Consider the following 19286-nt stretch of genomic DNA (forward strand, 5'->3'; position numbering starts at 1 on the left):
ACATATACTTCGTAAGTATAGCGAAATGGGCAACACAAATAATCGAAAAAACAATCTCATGTACACATACTCTCCTAAATTAGAGCAGTGAAATATGTAGAATTACGAACGCATTAACCAGACAGAGTGGAACTGTCTAATAGCTGTTAATAATGCTTTCTGAATCCAGATCGAATTTGTAACGGAAGGACATGTGCATGATCAGAGCTCCAACTTTACTAATTCGTTCTCGAATTTTCGTCCGAACCTCAACCGCAGAGGTTTTACCGCAAAAACGCTCGTAAACTTAGATTTACTGGTCTGTAAAGGTTGATTTTTACATCTGTGCATTATTAAGAGGTCTAATTTGTTTGTTTGATCTCTGGTTTTGGTTTGGAACTATTGCAATTATCCGAAAACCTTCTTTAATTATAAATATGTGTCATTCTTGTCCATGTTTATTGTTTTATATTTATTATTCATTTAGCAGTCGTCAGGAAGTAATATTAATGAAAATAATGATAATAATGAAAAAAGAAATTCTGTGTTGCTTCTTAAACCACTTACACGATTAGATAGATTATATAGCAGTACTAGCTGCGCCCCGCGGTTTCACTCGCGTAGGTCCTTATCCCGTAAGAATATCGGGATAAAAAGTTGCCTATATGTTATTCCAGTTGTCTAGCTGTGTACGTACCAAATTTCATTGTAATCGGTTCAGCAGTTTTTGCGTGAAAGACCAACAAACACACATACATCCTTACAAACTTTCGCATTTATAATATTAGTAGGATTATTTGTTAATGCAATACACATGAGACAAAAGTCTCAATAACTTAAAAAAATATTCATATGTATAGGATAAGGACTAAGAACATAATATTTAATCACTGCTATAAATACAATTCCACTGTTGTTGTATTAAGACATAATTATGCATTAAATAGTATCCATTACATTATCATAATGCTGCTTCTTATACCGCTGTCAGTTAGATATCAGATATCCATTTATCTTTAATGAGAAACACATTTGTTATTATCGGCTGGAAACCCATAAATGGACTCGCAAACGCTATAAGAGTATGCTAAAGCAATTCATTTTCTAACTAAAAGATAAAAGCGCTCATTAATTTCCTCCCATCAATAAGCCGAAAGACTTCGATATCGTAAAATATTGATTCCATAACTTTTTTATTATCTGCTCTTAACTGCTCGATGGCACTTAAAGATGTTTTCCTAAGTATTCGATATGTTTGAAAATAGCGCTATTGTTCCCGTATTTTCCATCATAAGAATATATAAAATTATAGTGATCTTTATAATATAAGGTGATTAAATTAAAAGCTATGTTACAAGAATTAATTATTTATATTTAACTAGCTATCCGCACGCGGCTATGCCCGCGTAGTCGCAGGAAACTTAGACCCGGGGTTTTTCTCGCATGTTTCCGTTCCCGTGGGATTTCCGAGATAAAAACTATCCTATGTCCGCCTCCTGGGTCCAAGCTACCTCTGCACAATTTTTTTGCCAAATTGGTTAATCCGTTCTTCAGTTATAAATAGTGTAACTAACACCACTTTCTTTTATATATATAGATACAGGAGACATCTTTCTCTTTAGTGACAAGTCCCGATGGCATTGAGGACGGATTCTGCCAATGTAAAGTTGTGATCAAAGACTTTGTATTAATATTTTTGCTATTGTTTTGATTAGTGCTTGTATAAAACGTACTCTATGCTAAGGTAAACGCACGGATGAAATGATAAGTTATGAGAAATTTTGAAAGAATAGAAAAAATTTGATCACGAGGCAGGATTCGAACCTGCGTTTCTTGCCTAACCGTAGCAACGCCTAGCCTCTCTTTTTTTTCTATTTTTTCAAAATTTCTCATTTATAAAGCATTTCAATGCTATAAAACTAAAAATTAAAAAAAATGATAAGTTATTTTCGCCTATTGAAATCGACACGCGCCGCATAATTAAGACTGTCACAATACGTTACGTCATAACATATCGCGTTGCTAATTATAAACAAAATTCCTATTAGATCTTAGACACAAACTCAAGACTTTTGTATTCAAGGAAACTTTTGGAAGGGTTATGAATAGCAATTAGTAGAACTTTGAAATGCAAGGATGTCACCAAGAATGGCTAAACGGACGTCAATGAAATTGATGGGTTAAATGCTATGTTTTATTTGTCTGCAGTTAGATTAGGATAGTAACTGTTAAAAACGAAATGTTGTCAATTCATAAAACAGTCTAAATATGTTTCAGAGATCTTTAAAATAGTTTCACATTTTATTTATCTATTGAAACAACGGTATAAGCAAAGAAAAATTCGTTTAACTGATATGTCATTGCATTTTTAATTCCGTACAGAATACCATAGACGATTTGCAAATTTAGTTCATGCAACGTACGTAAATGAACTATAAATACGCAATTGTACACGCTTGAAATAGATAATTATAGAACCTGAGAACTTGATTATGTTACACTAAAAATAACCTATCATGTATGAGGTAGTTTTATTTTAGATCATAAGAGTTTTTATACCTCCACTCTCCCATCCCTATATGAACGAATTAACTTTTATTAATGTTACTTAGTTACTACGTCTAGTCGCTTTATGCCGTTTGTGTGTTTGTATGCTCAGATCTTTAAAATGACGTATTATTTTTAGATTAAGTTCCGTATTAAAACAAGAAGATCTCAAGTATGACTGCCCTTGTTTTATACTAGCTGCGCCCCGCGGTTTCACCCGCGTAAGTCCGTATCCCGTAAGAATATCGGAATAAAAAGTTGCCTATATGTTATTCCAGTTGTCCAGCTGTCTACGTACCAAATTTCATTGCAATCGGTTCAGTAGTTTTTGTGTGAAAGAGCAACAAATACACACACATCCTTACGAACTTTCGCATTTATAATAATAAATAGGACTAGTAGGATTAAACATCTATTATACATTCAATTAAATTACTTTATACATAGAAGTTATGATATCATATATCGGATATATCGGACGCGGACCTTTCACGGACATACCTATACAAATAGTATATAAATGTATATTAATAATACATCTTGTTTTCAGGTATTATTGCCACATTCTGCTGTCAAAGTAAGTACATTTTATTGAGTTTCTTATTTAAGTTGAGACCTTAATTGTACCCTGTGTAAGAACTTAGGCACAGTTCTAGGTTACAAGCTGTGAATTGCAAACTTAATCTAGAGCATGCAATAAAGAACTTAGCGTAATTATTACATGTCCTTGTTAAGTAATAAGTTAAATAATAATTCTCGTGACTTATGTGATGAGTGTTATTGGTAAAGTTTTTTAATACAACAGCTGTGAAGTAAAGTTTATCATCTCAAGTCTGTTAGCACTTAAAACTTGTTAAGTTTGTTAATTGTTTTGAGGATAATAAAGTTAAAGATTGTAAAGAGTCTGTCAGCTAATTATAATCAGTTACTTTGTTATTCAAGGTGAGGTTTTTAAGGGTTTTTAATGTGGGAGTCGACCACGCTTCGGCACGAATTGGGTACTTTTAGTATGTACTTTGTAATATTTCCTTTTGGTGTGTACAATAAAGCATTATTAATTTATTTTTTTCATCATTTCATTCATTCATTCATTCATATCACATCTAATATGAGCTAATAGAATTTGGGAAAATAAATAATGCTTTAGAGAAATAACAGCTTTTATTTGTATATTCATCATCATCAGCCCATATATGTTCCCTCTTCTGGGACACAGGCCTCCTATGAGGGTTCAGGCCATAATCCACCGCGCTGGCCAAGTGCGGGTTGGCAGATGTCACATGTCGTCGAACTTTTATAATTCTTAGACATGCCGGTTTCCTCACGATGTTTTCCTTCACCGTTTAAGCAGTGGTGATGTTATCCACATGCGCAGATAAATTGAAAAATCAATTTATTTCCTGCACGCTCGCCCGGTCTCGAACCCCGACTTATCGGTTTTGAAGTCCGAGGTTCCCACCACTGAGCTACCACTGCTTTTTAAAATTTACTATATATAACTTCTCTTTTTTTTTAAATAAGCAATTCTCACAGTTTTGTACACTAACTTACAAAAAGGAAACTATTGTATTTTTATATGTTTGTAACGTTTTCCCGTAAAAGCCATTGGACCGATTTCAATTATTCTTTCAACATTAAAAAGCTACAACTTCACTGAGTGACATAGGCTACATATGATCTACGAACGAAGCCGTGACAAACAACTAGTATCTCGTAAAGCGTTATAGTTTTTTGTGAAGAGTGTCGTCATTACCCTAGGCAATTTAGGTCTTAAAGCCCCTTCATACAATTGGTTTGACCCCAAAGTTTCTGATGAAATGGTAGCTTACTAAGTTGGGAAGGGATTTAGACGTTCGTAATTCATTTAATTAAGTGTTCGCGTTATAAATATGAGCTTTAAAATAAATTGATATAAATTTTTGCATAATTCTTAGAATATACCAAATAATGCTATTAATAAAATGTAAACATGTAAATAAGAATGTAAAAGGCAACTTTTATATTAATTCCATTTCGTGTATATGTGTGAGGAGGGTATTTATTCTATTTGAATGTGTCGTTTCTTTATTATCTACGACTTTAATTAATGGAGCTTATCTCCTTTGACTTATTTTATAAGTTGCAGCCAGAAGAAAATACTTTAATCGACAATGGTTAGATAAAACTTATAATAACATTTGTTTGGAAATTGTAATATTTCAGAATAATTAGTATTAACATAAATGAATAAACCTAAAAGAAAAAAAACATTTAATTTTTAGTTTTATAGCATTGAAATTTTAATCTTTCAAAAATTTCTCAGAAAAAAAAACACTTTTAAACTATATACTATTGGCAATATCCACTCTTTATTATGCATGTTAGGATAGTCACTGCCTATGATCAGAGATAAAAGCACGTAAAGAGAATTACCAAGCAGAATTCCGTATACTTATATTGAATTATTTTCCCACGCATTCTATGCTCAATCAATTCTATGCTCACTCCGATACACCGATATTTCTGACATTACACCGTCGTTTGTACAGATATTCACATGTTATGTTCACAGATGAGATGAATTATTGATAGCGATGTTTACTTGAGAACTGTAATATATACAAGAACTACTACGTGGATTTGCAGCTTGATCTATCTAACGCAAGTTGAAACCTTATTTGAATATCGATATTGCGCTATAAATTGTATGTTTATTGGCGAAATTCTAATTAAAAAGTTAATTGAATCTTCGGAGCGCATCGTAAAGCAATTGATCGAATAATGTGCGGTTTAATGATACAGAACTTTCTGTTTATTCAAGAACTAGTTTCTGCATGCAGTTTCATACGTACTACTCGTTTCAGTCGTATGTCACATTTGGGTGTTTGTTGCATATATTTTTAACACACAAACCGACCACTTGCAAACTGTTTTACTAAATGTTGTATTCTGTAGAAATAAATATCTTATTGCACAATTTTAAGAAGTATTCATTGGGAATACAGTGCTGGCTCATTAAAATGGGCAAATGTATATAAATCTATATATTCCAATGACAGAAACTTGAACCAACCTTGGGGACATATTTTGCGTATATGCTAGTATATTCCCTGGGTTAAAGCCAAGCTTTCGTATGAAAAATGGTTTTCGATTTTTGTATCTGTATCTCGGTTGAAAAGAGGCCTTTTTAAATAAACTGAGAAATGTTATGGTTTGTTTTTGTAAAAAAAATTATAAGCTTATAATGTGTTTAGCTATACGTCGTAAATACTTGTTCTTTATCTATATATGTTACTATGTGAACAAAACTTATGAAAACAAATTGATTTAACCACAAAATTTTGTATTAATATGTAATTTAAATGTTGTGCGTCATACTGACTGATGATGGATTTTCTAGAAAAAGAGAGTAGTGGATTTCTTCAGGTGCTAGTGGTAAAACCTTTGAATTTAAACAAATTTTATTCATTTAGGGAAAGAGTTGAAATTTGGTTAAAATATATTCTTATAAAAGACGAGCTGTACTCTCGACAATACTCGCGTTTGTGTAGTTTAAAATTAAAATTGAAATCTTCAAAAATAAGATCTTCTAAATTTTAGCCTATCTATTGCCGAGGACTAATAGCCATACAACCAAAAATACTTTCATCAAATTCATCCAGTAGTTTCTGCATGAAAACCGGACAAGATAATTAATTAAATAGTTTAACTTGTTTTAGCTGTATGAAAACACCTAAGAATATTTTTTTGCCTTCCTCCAATGTCTGTGGATTGGAGAAACATTTAACTGTTCTCCAGAGTAATTATAAGTATAGATTGTCATTATAATATCGAATAAGAGTTAAAAAAACGAATTATTTTAAAATGAATGAACCACATGAAATGGAACGTGCGAAATATTTGAATCGAATTCGCATTCAATAAAATTTGTATTTAAATTAATAAAAGTTAGTCCAGCGTTGGTATCGAATAGTTTCAGTGAAAATAGGCATGTTTTATGAGAAAAGTTATTAAAATTTTGTACCGTATAAATTATGCTAGTATAAAAATTCAAGCACGCCTAGTTAGTATGTCGAGGGTCTTAAATAAATTTTCGTATTTGGGCCAGTGTTTACGAGATTATTTCAGTATGGTAAAATATATTCTTGAAGAGAACCGTCTATGACTTTGCATAAATAATTTAGCTTTTCATATAATGAAGGTATTCGTAAAAGAAAAATTTAAAAAGGAAAAATACAAGGAATATCAGCGCAATCATAATTTTTGTGAATTATCAAAATCTTATGAGTAGTGGTAGAATCTTTATGTGGATGTCGATCACTTACCGAGAGTTGACGCGTCTCCATTGCCTCTTGTAATAAAAAAAAACTTAAAATTCGTTCTTTGTATTCCTTATCTTCTAGCGTACTGAGACGAATGACGATTTAGGAGATTAACTATTAAAAGTTAAACCAAAAGAAAATCAATTTGTATACGCCTCTTTTATCCAATGACATACTCTATTTTGCTGTCATATTAAAAAGAAATTTAGTTAATACGGTTCCTAAAACTATACAATTAGATTTACCAAACTATAAAATGTTTGGTACATCTAATAATACCTACCATATGTTTAAAATGAACTAAAGTATTAAATTCAAAGTAAAATCTAAATACTATATACTCGGCGCAAAAGTGTATCTCATTTTAGCTATGCAGGGTTTTGACGTTTGTACAAATTTAAATTACTTATTTCAGAAAATAATAAAAAAAGAAAACGAAATTCCAGTTAGAATATAATAATGAGTTTGTCTCTAATACCCTCAGACTAGAACGGAGCGTGTTCTTTTAAAAGTTTGCGAGATGAAATCACGATCTCAAATTTCTAGTGATGATTTAAAAAATTCGGGATCATTTTGCGTTTTCCGTCTCACTTCCGTACTATAATTAAATATATCCGTCAACTAACGAGTCGTCCTTTACGTTATTTGGTGGAAATTTCGAGACAATTTTAAATAAATCCGCTTATCTATAGCATTGTTTTCTAAAGTTCAGTTCGCGCTTAGTTAACTTGATTTAAATAAGTCTTGTGATAAACAAATTATTAACAGTCCCTGTTTATCAGGAAGGGCAATGGTAGCTTAGTTGCGTTTAACTTTTATAATGCAGCATTTTGATAAATAATTGAAAAATGTCTGCACTAACGGTCAGCCCCGGGTTCATGCGTGGTATATGTACTATGTATCACTCAGTTCAGACGCAGTAGAAGTTGCTTTCAGTGGTTCATTTTTGAAATCGGCCCAGTTGTTATTATGCAATAACATAACAAGCATATCTTATATCTTTAAACGAGCAAATCTTGTATATATATAATTGGAATCTCGGAATCGGCTCTAACGATTTTCATGAAATTTAGTATATAGGGGGTTTCGGGGGCGATAAATCGATCTAGCTAGGAATCTTTTTTAGAAAATGTCATATTCGTGTTTTATTTGTGTTTTATCGACTTAAACTTACTTTTTTAAGAAATAGGAGGCGTTTGAGTAGTCCCAATTTATTATGACTCTTCCTGACATCTATTGGCGAATAATAATACTATTTTTTGGCGAATAAGTAAGCTTTTAAAACACAATTTATAAAAAAAACAAAAAAAAAACACCAAGAAAAGCTCATCGGTCATCCAGGTACTATACAATAATTCAACTAAAGCAGTATTCATAATATAAGTTTAAATAATACGTTTGAAATTTTTGCTTAGTTTCGGAAAACACTAAAAGAAAGTGTCTAATAAATAGCTATATACTTTTATACAATTTTCATAAAGGCTCCCGACAAGTAACTAAGGTAAAAGTCAACCTTGTTTATTTATTTTTATACTACTAACTGCACGCCCCGGCTCCGCCGGGGTAATCATTTATCGCATTATTGAAATAATACATACTATATGTTTTAATTTGATTCAAACTGCTCATGGTTTGTAAATTTGATTATAATCAGTTGAGTAGTTCAGGAGCCCATCGCATCACCCAAAATAGTGTGAAACGTAATTTATATATATACTAGCTGCGTCCCGCGCTTTCACCCGCGTAAGTCCGTATCCCATACGAATATCAGGATAAAAAGTTGCCTATATGTTATTCCAGTTGTTCAGCTGTCTACGTACCGAATTTCATTGCAATTGGTTTCGTAGTTTTTGCGTGAAAGAGCAACAAACACACACATCCTTACAAACTTTCGCATTTATAATATTAGTAGGATAGGATTAAGATAAGTATCTTTGGAAATTTGCAACGAATATATATCACCAGCGGCTAAGAAAATGTACACAGCATAGTCTAATGTATCTCAAAGCGCGTATTCTTTGAATGTATTTGCGTTACAATGAGATGCTCAGTGATCGTTAGGTTCCCTGTGAAATTCACTATATCACGTTTGCATGGTCTATTTCGCAGTGCTCCGAGCTGTGAATGCAGTGGCGTAGAAATTTATTCCTTCTGTATGTCTATTTTTACAATGTAAGTTTAGAAGAATGTCGCGAGTGAGGGATCTAACCGATTCTCTGATAGTGTGCAGCGAATAAAGAAGATTGTTACTGTTATATATAAATAAAGATGCGATATAAAATAGTCTTTGTTGTGTTTGGAATAATTTTAATTCATATTACGGAGGTTCGTATCCTTTTTCTCATCCTTGCCAGTCGTTTCTTAATTACCCGTCAACAATCCTTTCCTTATCCTTAACCCCTTATCAGCGAGCACAGAATTTGCAGCGGCCCTACCTCTATTAAATAAACATTTCATGGGCGGTGGTGATCGCTTACCATCAGATGAACCACCAGCTCAGTTCTCCGCTATGACTTTTTTTTATGGTATAGGCTTGCAACGAACAGACATATCGCCTGGTGAAAAACGAAACACGCCGCCCATAAGCACCCACTTCGCAAGGAAGTGACTGTGTTAAACACACTGACTGACTGACTGTGTATGTGACATAATTTAAAAACAAAAAAAAAGGAATTCAATATGTAGTGCTTCATTTGTTTATCATATTTTCTTTACAGAGGGAAATGAAGTTATACGTTTTTATATACAAAAATTAATTTTATTCACTTGGCTTTACCCATCTATGCATGTATTTTATTTAATTATGTGTTTTGGCTAATTAAAACGATAACTGCCAGATAACCTATTAAAAACATAATGTACTTACATCAGTATGTATGTATATAATTTTCTTATATTCAATAATAAATGCATTCAAATTTTCTGTATTTTTTAAAAGATTTATTATAATTTCATGTTTTACAAGAGAACACGTAAAGTATACGAGTATAAATGAGTTCTATAATAATTATGATAAATTGTCAAATGAACTGTTTGTCTCTTCTTCGCACAAACATGATACAAATTAACTTGAGACCTGAGGAAGATCGAATACCTATATCGTTTCTTTGACTATGCGACCGAAGACGCTTGCGAAAAGCTGTTAAACTTCGGGGTAAGATTGACTCATCCTTTATGTTTGTATATACATAACCTTCATACATGTATAAATCTCGGTTTTCGATCCTGTGACACATAATAAAGTTTATTTTTCGTAAAAACATCAAAAGAACAACCTCCTTCTGTTTAAGCATATCTATTTACTTTTCATTTCAAAATAAACGTAATTTGAATGGCTTCTATATTGTTACTGTATGATGTAAAAGTTCCGTGATGTAAGGAGTTAGAATGTGAATTGCTTACGTGAATTTGGTCCAAATCCTCACGTAACGTTAAGGGGATTTTTATTTTCTCTCACATAAATTGACTTTTCTATTAAGACTGCTCTTTAGTTTTCATAAACAATTTAGTACTATATATAACAATAGGAATAATGGTTTTTGTATCGAATCAAAAATTGTACTGGAGGATGGATGTATGTGTATTTGTATGTATGTTTGTTACCCTTTCACGAAAGAACTGCTGGACGGGTTAGAATGGAATTTGGTACTTGGATAGCTGGAAAACTAGAATAACACATAGGCAACTTTTTATCTCGATCTTCCTACGGGATACAGACTTACGCGGGTAAATCCGGGGGGGCGTAGCTAGTATTTAATAATGCTAACACTAACATCATTCTCATACTTCCTAATAAATTCAACAGTACCCAAACACTTACTCCTGAGTAATTTTATTTAGTACATCTAATTAAAAGGAGCGACGCTGCGAGCTATTTTAAAGATATTTCATTAACTTTATTGTCGAGGAAGTCGGCGCATTCATTTGCCATTGCTGTTAGCTGTGTTTACGGAGAAGTTTGCATTTTTAATATACATTTTCGTGCATATTAAAAAATAAAGTTCGGGAGGCCCTCTGTAGTTCGTTTCACGATCTTTGGAATCATTTTGAACAGGAAGACCTTTTCAAATGGCATTGTTGTCTTTTGTATAGATGGAATTGGGCTTACATGTATAAATATTATACTGAATAAAATTATATGTGCGAGAGTTCATAAGTCTGTATGTCTTTTTATAAATTTTTTTGGCATAGCAAATGGGCTGGTGGTTCGCCTGATAGTACGGTACAGATGGTGTATTCGCAGAGGCACTACATCTGCGAATGCACTGCCCGCTTTTATGGGGTAAGGGATAGGGAAAGGATTGAAGGCAGGAAAGAAGAAATGGACTGGGAAGGGTGAGGAAAAGGAAATGGGCCTCCGGCTCTCCCCACTCACCGTTCGAAACGCAATAGCAAGCTATTATTCCACGCCGGTTTACTGTGGGGGTGTCGTACTTTTCCGATGCGAGCTGTCACAATTTGTGCCGAAGTGCGCTCGACTCCCACGTGAATAAATTTTTTTACAAGTATAATTTTTCGCGAAAAAAAAATAGTGTAATAGAGATGGACGTTTTTGATCATTAAGGTTTAAGAAATGTTCAAGCAATAAACACCTAATTTAATTAATTTACTAGTATTCGAAAGCACCACAATTTTCGAAAATTATCTAATATTATACGTAACTAAAGAATGACAAAAGACCTGACATGGTATTTGTAATTGTTTCCCACAATACATGTAGTTATATTATACTTTCGACGTGAACAATGAAATAAAATCGCCTCTAGCAATAAACGTGGAATCTGGAATCTGGCGTCGCCATTGCCGTGTTTTCGTTATTTGTTACCGATGAATTGAGATTTCTTTCGCACTTACGTTTATAACAATTCATAATATTTACCAATATTGTTGAAGTGTTCAAATATTTTGAATGTGCTAATGTTAGATACATAACTACGTGTAATGTCTTGTTGCATTTTTTTGTTCCTTTTATGTATTAATTTATATGATAAATATCGAAGCAAAGCAATGATTATATAAAGCATAATATTGCGTAGAATTGAAAGATTTTATATTTATCATACCTTGATTTATGACAAATAACAAATTAAAGACTGCTATACAATCTCGTTGATGTTTCATAGTTCATTCAAAGCTTGTTTTATCTTCTTGTTTAAATATATATCCTTTTACTCTTAAGAGAAATAAAACATCATTTCATCTTTTATTTAGCTTATTTTCCTTTTGCTTTTGATAATATTATAATATAGAACGTTTCATTTTAAACTTTCTAAAAAAATCAACAGCTCAAAAATTCACTGAGAACTAACTAATTGTTTGTTAAAAATATTGCAAGTGACAAAATAAATAAGTGTAGGTACAATGCAGCAATTTATTGCATTCGCATTTGGATGGGACTCTGTTTGATCGCTCGGCAATTAGTTTGTTTTTTAAATACCGTTATTTATTATTCAAATTCATTGTTTGCTACGAATTTGAATTGAATATTTAACTAAACTTCGCTGCCGAATAAACACGATAGAGCAGTTTGCCGTTTTATAAATTGAAATGGCGTTTTCTATCGCCAATACAAAAGTGAGGCGTAAAGCATGCGGCTATATTTTATTGTTAAGAAACAGATTGCGTCTTCGTGGTACATATTTATGTAGGCTGTTCTACTTTATGGAATTGATAGCTTATTTCGTCTTGTTAAAGGCGCCTTTTGGGTTATTTTATTGTGGAAAGTTTAAGACGCAGTGAACGGATCTTTACGAAGTTGCTTCATTTGTAAAAGTAAACGTTGAATTTATAATTATTTCATGAATTAAAAAGCGTTACGTATTATTTGAACAGTTTGGAAAATGTAACTTTAAGGGATTTTATTCAGGTTGATTTTGCTGAAGTAATATTATCTTTTAGACGCAAAAGGTTGTGAATAAATAAATCAATAAAATTAGCTTAATTGAATTAAATACTTATGACATAACATTAACGACAAAGTTCCATTGTAAAAAGAAAAAGCAGTCTAAGTTAAGAAAAGTGTTATAAGTTATGCAGAAGGTTTTCATTGAATTTCAGAAGGAATTCTTTTTTTTTATAAAAGAATGCAGACAAACGAACAAGTGGTTCACCCATTATCGAGCGATCACCACTGCCCATGAGCCCTCACAAGAGTCCCTGTGAAGGTTTTACCAGCTTTTTAATGAAGAGGTAGAAATATTTTTTAATTTATCCGGATTGTAAGTTATCGGAAACAACGACGAAGAAAGACCATTCCATAACAGGGTTGTGCGAAGCAAGAAGCGGCGCGAGATGCGAACTGTACTCGTGCGCCAACGGTCTAGGTGATGTGGGTGGAACTTAGCCTTATGACTGGCGGTACGATGCTGAAATTCCACAGCAGAGATAAGACTGAATAGCTCCTCTGAGCATTCCCCATGGTACATGCGATAAAAGACACACAGCTCGCATCGCTGTTCATTGCAATTTTGGACTGTTTTCTGTTTTCTGTTTCAGGTTTTTAAGAAAATTATTCGAGCTTTCCACATATTTAAAGGGATTCCTTGCCAAAGAAGTTTTTTGATAGTTTAATTTGTGCTATATAATAAAATGATCATAACATAAAAAAATGTTAATGAAATATTGATTATTTCTCTATTCACAAGACAAAATAAATTATAGGTTGATACATCGGTTACTTAGTATCGAATATTGTGAGAGACCTGGTTCCAAAATAAATTGGTGTACAAGTCACCAGTCCTTTCCACGTAATGAGAATACATCTTACTTGGCGTATAAAAAAATATCCTTTTATTTGTTTTTAGCTGAGAAAATAGCTAACAGTTGGAAGAATTGTTAAAAAAGAAGATCGTCATTAAACAAGGATCATATTCAAACAGACAAAGTCAAAACACGTCTTCTAGTAAGGTAACAAATTGTCAGAATTTGGCATTATTGTGTACTAGCCTAACCTCGCAGCTTTGCACGCGTAACGTTTGCGAGTTTCGTAATTTAAGCTTTATTTTGGCAACATCCCAAGCTATTTGAATCTCGCAGTGCGCAGTGGCGTAATATGTTATTAAGCGTAAAGGGGAATTAAAATGGAGCTCGGTATTCAACATGGATGTATGTAGACGTATCATATAATGTATTTAGTAGTAAGCCGATCATTTTAGCGCTGCTCTTTATATGGGATGAACGTGCCGAAGTAAAAACATATATACTACACTACTACTATATTTCTGGGATAACATTTCATACACTTTAAGAAAGTTAGAAGTTGCAGCTTTTATAGTGAAAAATACTTAAACAAAAACTGGTTATGATTGGTTAAACCGCAATTTCAGTTGTTATACTTTCTATGTAAGTGACGTTTTTGAGTACCTTTCCTAATTCCTCCTCAACAATTAGGTACCTTGTATCATTGAGTCATATATGGACACATTGGCTTTCATAAAATCTTTCTATCTACATAAGTATAAACATATCCCCAGCATAAAATTTCAAAGACACGAATAAGCAAAACTTTTTTTTGAAGCACACAAATTGGCAATTTTATGAATTGCCATGCCTCTGATTGCTCTACTTCTGATTGAATTGAAACTTGACCGGAGTTTTATTTACCCTCCTATTTTATGTCGGATCGACTTTTGGTTTGCTATTAAAGTTTATTTGAAAGGGACAACAAAAATCTAAACGGAGCCAAGTGCTGATCTATAGCCGATTTACGATCCCGGTTTACGACTCCCTACACATACTTTTTCAAGATTTTACTTGATAATGCTGTAGTTTTGTGCTTTTCGATATATCTCGTGAACGATTATTTGAGTCACGCTCGACCTGTGTTTCTTTATTCACGAATACAATCGTATGTAATTTTGTTTCGCTAAGTTCAAAAATCATAAAAAAATTACGTCGTTTTGTAGTTTTAATTTCTTCCTAGCTAACCTAGACATATTTTGTAAATAAGTCATTACTTAATACAAAATCGAAAAAGTATAGATTAATGATCTTAATGCACATAAGGATACTCAAAATGTCGTTTACAATATTGTGCTTCCGCTTGCGGAAGAAGGAAGAAGAAAACAAGAAATTAAAGGCACATCATTTTAAGTTTAATTACGAGGGCAATAAGATATTAATTTTCATGAGAATTACAGCAACAAACCACCTTTTCCTCTGAACGTTTATTTGTAACAGCAATGTAAACTCATTGTTTCATTGTAACCTCCATGTGAATAGGATTTAAGATAATTTACATCAACTGAGACATAGGATTCGGCATTTAATTAAAAAGCTCCGAGCAAGTCAATATCCGTTTTTTCTAGAAACAACCAGCACAAAGCGGTCTGATGGGTATACTTTTCAATTGCAGTGCTTTGAGTGAGCTCGGTTTTAATTCGAGGTTTAATTTTCATCAATTTTATTAATCGGCTGTATGAAAAAATATTGATGTTATCGATTCCGTGCGGTTGTTTGCTATGTTGAAGCAGTGATTTTGAGACAAAGCACAGAAGCCAAGTGGACTGAAATTAAATATCCATATGCAATATAATGTGTCTTCTGCTAGTGATGTAATAATATAATATCCTTTAGTCATCGAATACGGTGACGTACCGGAAAATCTATTGTATTCCATCCCGAGGTTTCCTCTCAAAGAACTTGAAAATACGATGAAATATATATCAATATTGGGATGTTTTGTAGTTAACGAATGCTTTGGTACATTACAAGAAGATACGCATCGCTTTGCGGTACATCGAGTCATTTTAAATAAAAGAATCTACATTTTAAAGATTATTAGATTATAAGATATCGTTGCGTTTAGTTGAGAAAAGCGGTAACATTAGACTTGGCACATATTTTGGCGGTCGCATTCGCCATTTAAGTGGAGTATGCTCATGGATATCCACAGCCCGGGGAAAGGCCGTGGGTTATGTCGGACTCCCACTATCTAGGGCAGCAATGGACCTACCGACTAAACTCCACTGTGTCCCGTCTTCTCGCACTATTCGCCGAGGTCGTGGGAATTCAGATGAAATCATCCACTACCCGTCGCATTCGCCTATGTAATGGCTAACACGTTAAAGCTGCCAATGTTTCAGCATATTCCTTTATTGTATGGTTTATAATATAAATAAGAAGTCACTAAAAGAAGGATCAGGTATATCTTTCCACTGTTCGGTGGTCATCTTTACGAAAGTGGAGAATAATGGATTAACGCTATTATAATCTTTTTCGTGTTTAGTTATTTTTAAACCCCACATTATTTTACAAATAGAATGAATTATATGTTACCACTTTACTATCTAACAACAACGGTATAGGATACTATCACCACATAAAGAAATGACAAAAATAAAATTCACACATTGTCTATAAAACAACAATAAAGATAAAACTTAAGAAACCGCTGTCTATTTGGTCACCACACAAATATGCATATACCAAATACCAAAGACGAGACCACTCAGCATATTATTATGTTTAATATATTGTCTGCATGACTGGTTTTCAGGGCCCTACCAGACAAGGCCTCAGCCCAAACCGTCCCCTATTTTCATTACTTTGTAATTTGTTTTAAAGAATGAAAAATAAGTTAAGTATTGAAAAGCTATTTATTGTATTTTAAATCTTCTAAATCTTAAATAATTATATACGTGTGTATTTTTAGAAGATTTATAATGATACAGGATGCATTCTGTTGGATTATAATTGGATTATGTTTTTTCTATACAAATATAAAGGCCGGGGCCAGTAGGAAAATGCAAAGCCGCCCGCGGTTTTGCCCGCGACGTCTTAGGATAGACCCCGGATTTTTCTCGCATGTTCCCGTTCCCGTGAGCTTTCCGGGAGAAAACTTTTCTATGTCCGTCTCCTGGTTCTTAGCTCTCTGTACACATTTTCAGCCAAATCGGTTAATCCGATTTTGAGTTATAAATAGTGTAACTAACACCACTTTCTTTTATATATAGATTTCCAATAAAGTAATTTAAGCTCTATTTAATAGACTACAAATGACAAATTGGAAGTGTAATGAACGATCACATTTCCATAAGAAAAAGTTTGTTGCAATATTTCACAAACGTATATATTATGCCTCCGTCAAATGACAAACAATTTATCACGGCGAAATTCCATTAAGGAAAGAGGAAAGATATTTTATGTGTGTGTGTGTGTTTTAAATGTTGCGTATTTGGAATGTCAAGATTCTTATGATCGTGGTGTTAAAATGCGAATGCCTATTGCCTATGTCTTGCTTCAAAATATTTTTAGGAGCATAAAATTTCAGCATTGTGTTTTATAAATTGCGTGGATTTGTATTTTGTACATTAAAATAGAAGCTTATTGCTGTCATGTTATGCAATGAATGATAATTAGGGAACATATTTAATTATATCTTTGCATCTATATAAAACTCACACAATTATTGTTATTCTATCAACACTTTTTATTTTTTTATATTTATTTCAACTCTTTATTGTACAATGCACACATTGGAGAAACACACACACACATACACACAATACATAATGTTTTTATTCTTCATCAGTATGCTTGTATGTTTGCATGTAATCGCTATCTTAAGACTCCATTTGGACCCACTTACGAACTGATCTAATTCACAATAAGTACACATATCCACGGAACGGTGGGAATACAATGAATTCATCGGTTTGGCTTATCATCTTAATTGGGATCGCCAAGATTAACTACATTCCTTACGTATACTCTGTATAATTGCAAGCGAGACAATTTAGTTAATTTAATGATAGAAGTGTCTTTTTGTTGTTAAGTTTTTATTTTAATCTGTTTATTTATTCAAAACGCCACAGCCGCTGTCAAATATATGTCTTTTAAATACGTCATCAGCACACTGCATGTAAGTTCATACTTATAAAAGTGTATAATAAAAAAATAATGTTATAGAAAATCATCATGTGTATATTTTCCCACTATTTTTGAGTATTTATATGGAAATACAGAGTAAAAATATATCTAATCCATAAATATACGTTCTAAAATTGCTTGGACATGCCGCTTGATAGAAATATTGTATTCAGGTCGTATCACGACTTCTGAATTTTAGCTGAGATACTTATATACTTAAAAGTAGTTGACGTTCATGTACTACGTAATTTTTATTAGGTTCCTATTATATGACCGACCGCCTCCTTGGTACAGTGGTTAACGCGTGATCGAAGAACCGTGGGGTCCTGGGTTCAATTCCCGGTGGGGACGCACAAAAAAAAATGTCACGGTCTGGCAGGACACAGAAGGCTGATCACCTACTTGTCCCTAAAAAAAAATCGATCAGTGAAACGGACGTACATCATCTGCCCCATACCCCACTAGGGGACGTCAGAAACAAAAATAGTAGACACAAATTAATATATTCAAAAAAGTAAACATACAAAAAAAACAAACAAACACCCAAAAATGCATGTACTTGTAAAATTTGCAACCTCCTTTGTTTGAAGTCTATTGATAAGAAACTATTTCAATGTAAACTGACTATTCTGTTTACAAACGTTACTCATATAAAATTTTCCTGCGACAAATATAAAAATTCTGCAAAGACATAATGTATCAATTCAAAATACATAATCCTTCGTTTATGTTAACCAAAAGGGTTCAAATGTTACATAAACTGAGATTTATTGATGAAAAGATTCCTTTTTCTGCCTAACCGCCCTGTAATCAGATGAGATGGATTTACGAGGCTTTTTCCTTAAATTAAGACCCGTTTGATGTACCTAGATCAAATTTAAATGTCCTTTTCAAGATTATCCGTCTTCAAAATTCAAGGGTGGGCGATTTTTCTCAATACTTTTAAGCGTTATACAAAATGGAAATTCGAAGCAATTTTTTTCTAATAGAATCCCATTTGCCTATTAATTTTATTTAAGGAAATATTTGTGTGTTTACTGTTTACTATGCTATTACGTATTTAGGTGTTGGTTATTTTAAACCACCACCCACATTTAACAAAAAGTAACTTTAATCTTATACAGCATTAAGATTGCAAGATGATTTTATGGTATAAAAACGAGGTTAGGAGAAGAGGTAATAAAAATATAAATTGTCATCATCATACTATACACATTGTTTTATAATATACGAGTATGATATGGGTATTTTCAAGTAGCGCGGTTAGATTTTGGCTTGAGCTGGCCCTCTTAATTTTCTGTCATCTGTCATTCATCATGTATTCAGTCTTTTATTAGGTATACCAATGTGCACCAATTTTACATTAGCGTACAATAAATGTTCGGTAGAACAAACGATTTGTGCCGATTTCCCAGTTGTACAACATGCAATGCCATTAACCTACACTAGAAATAATTGTAACTCTGCATATTTAATAAAGAAATAACAATAAAAAAAACTTATACGCGGATTATGTATTATGCAGTATAACATTGTAATGTTGTTTTTATAATTAAGTTTTAAGATGTTGTAAAGCTGTAAAGTAAATAT

General features: G+C 32.8%; 1 long non-coding RNA gene across 1 annotated transcript in view; it reads left to right on the forward strand.

Moving 5' to 3' along the window:
- Window positions 1-19286, forward strand: part of LOC119834793 — a 177094-nt gene that overhangs the window by 51165 nt on the left and 106643 nt on the right. The window contains exon 2 of the long non-coding RNA XR_005288022.1: window positions 3077-3103. This is a non-coding gene — a long non-coding RNA (uncharacterized LOC119834793). The remainder of the gene's footprint in view (window positions 1-3076; window positions 3104-19286) is intronic.

Source organism: Zerene cesonia, chromosome 2 (genome assembly GCF_012273895.1).
Source record: "Zerene cesonia ecotype Mississippi chromosome 2, Zerene_cesonia_1.1, whole genome shotgun sequence".
Classification (NCBI taxonomy): Eukaryota; Metazoa; Arthropoda; class Insecta; order Lepidoptera; family Pieridae; genus Zerene; species Zerene cesonia.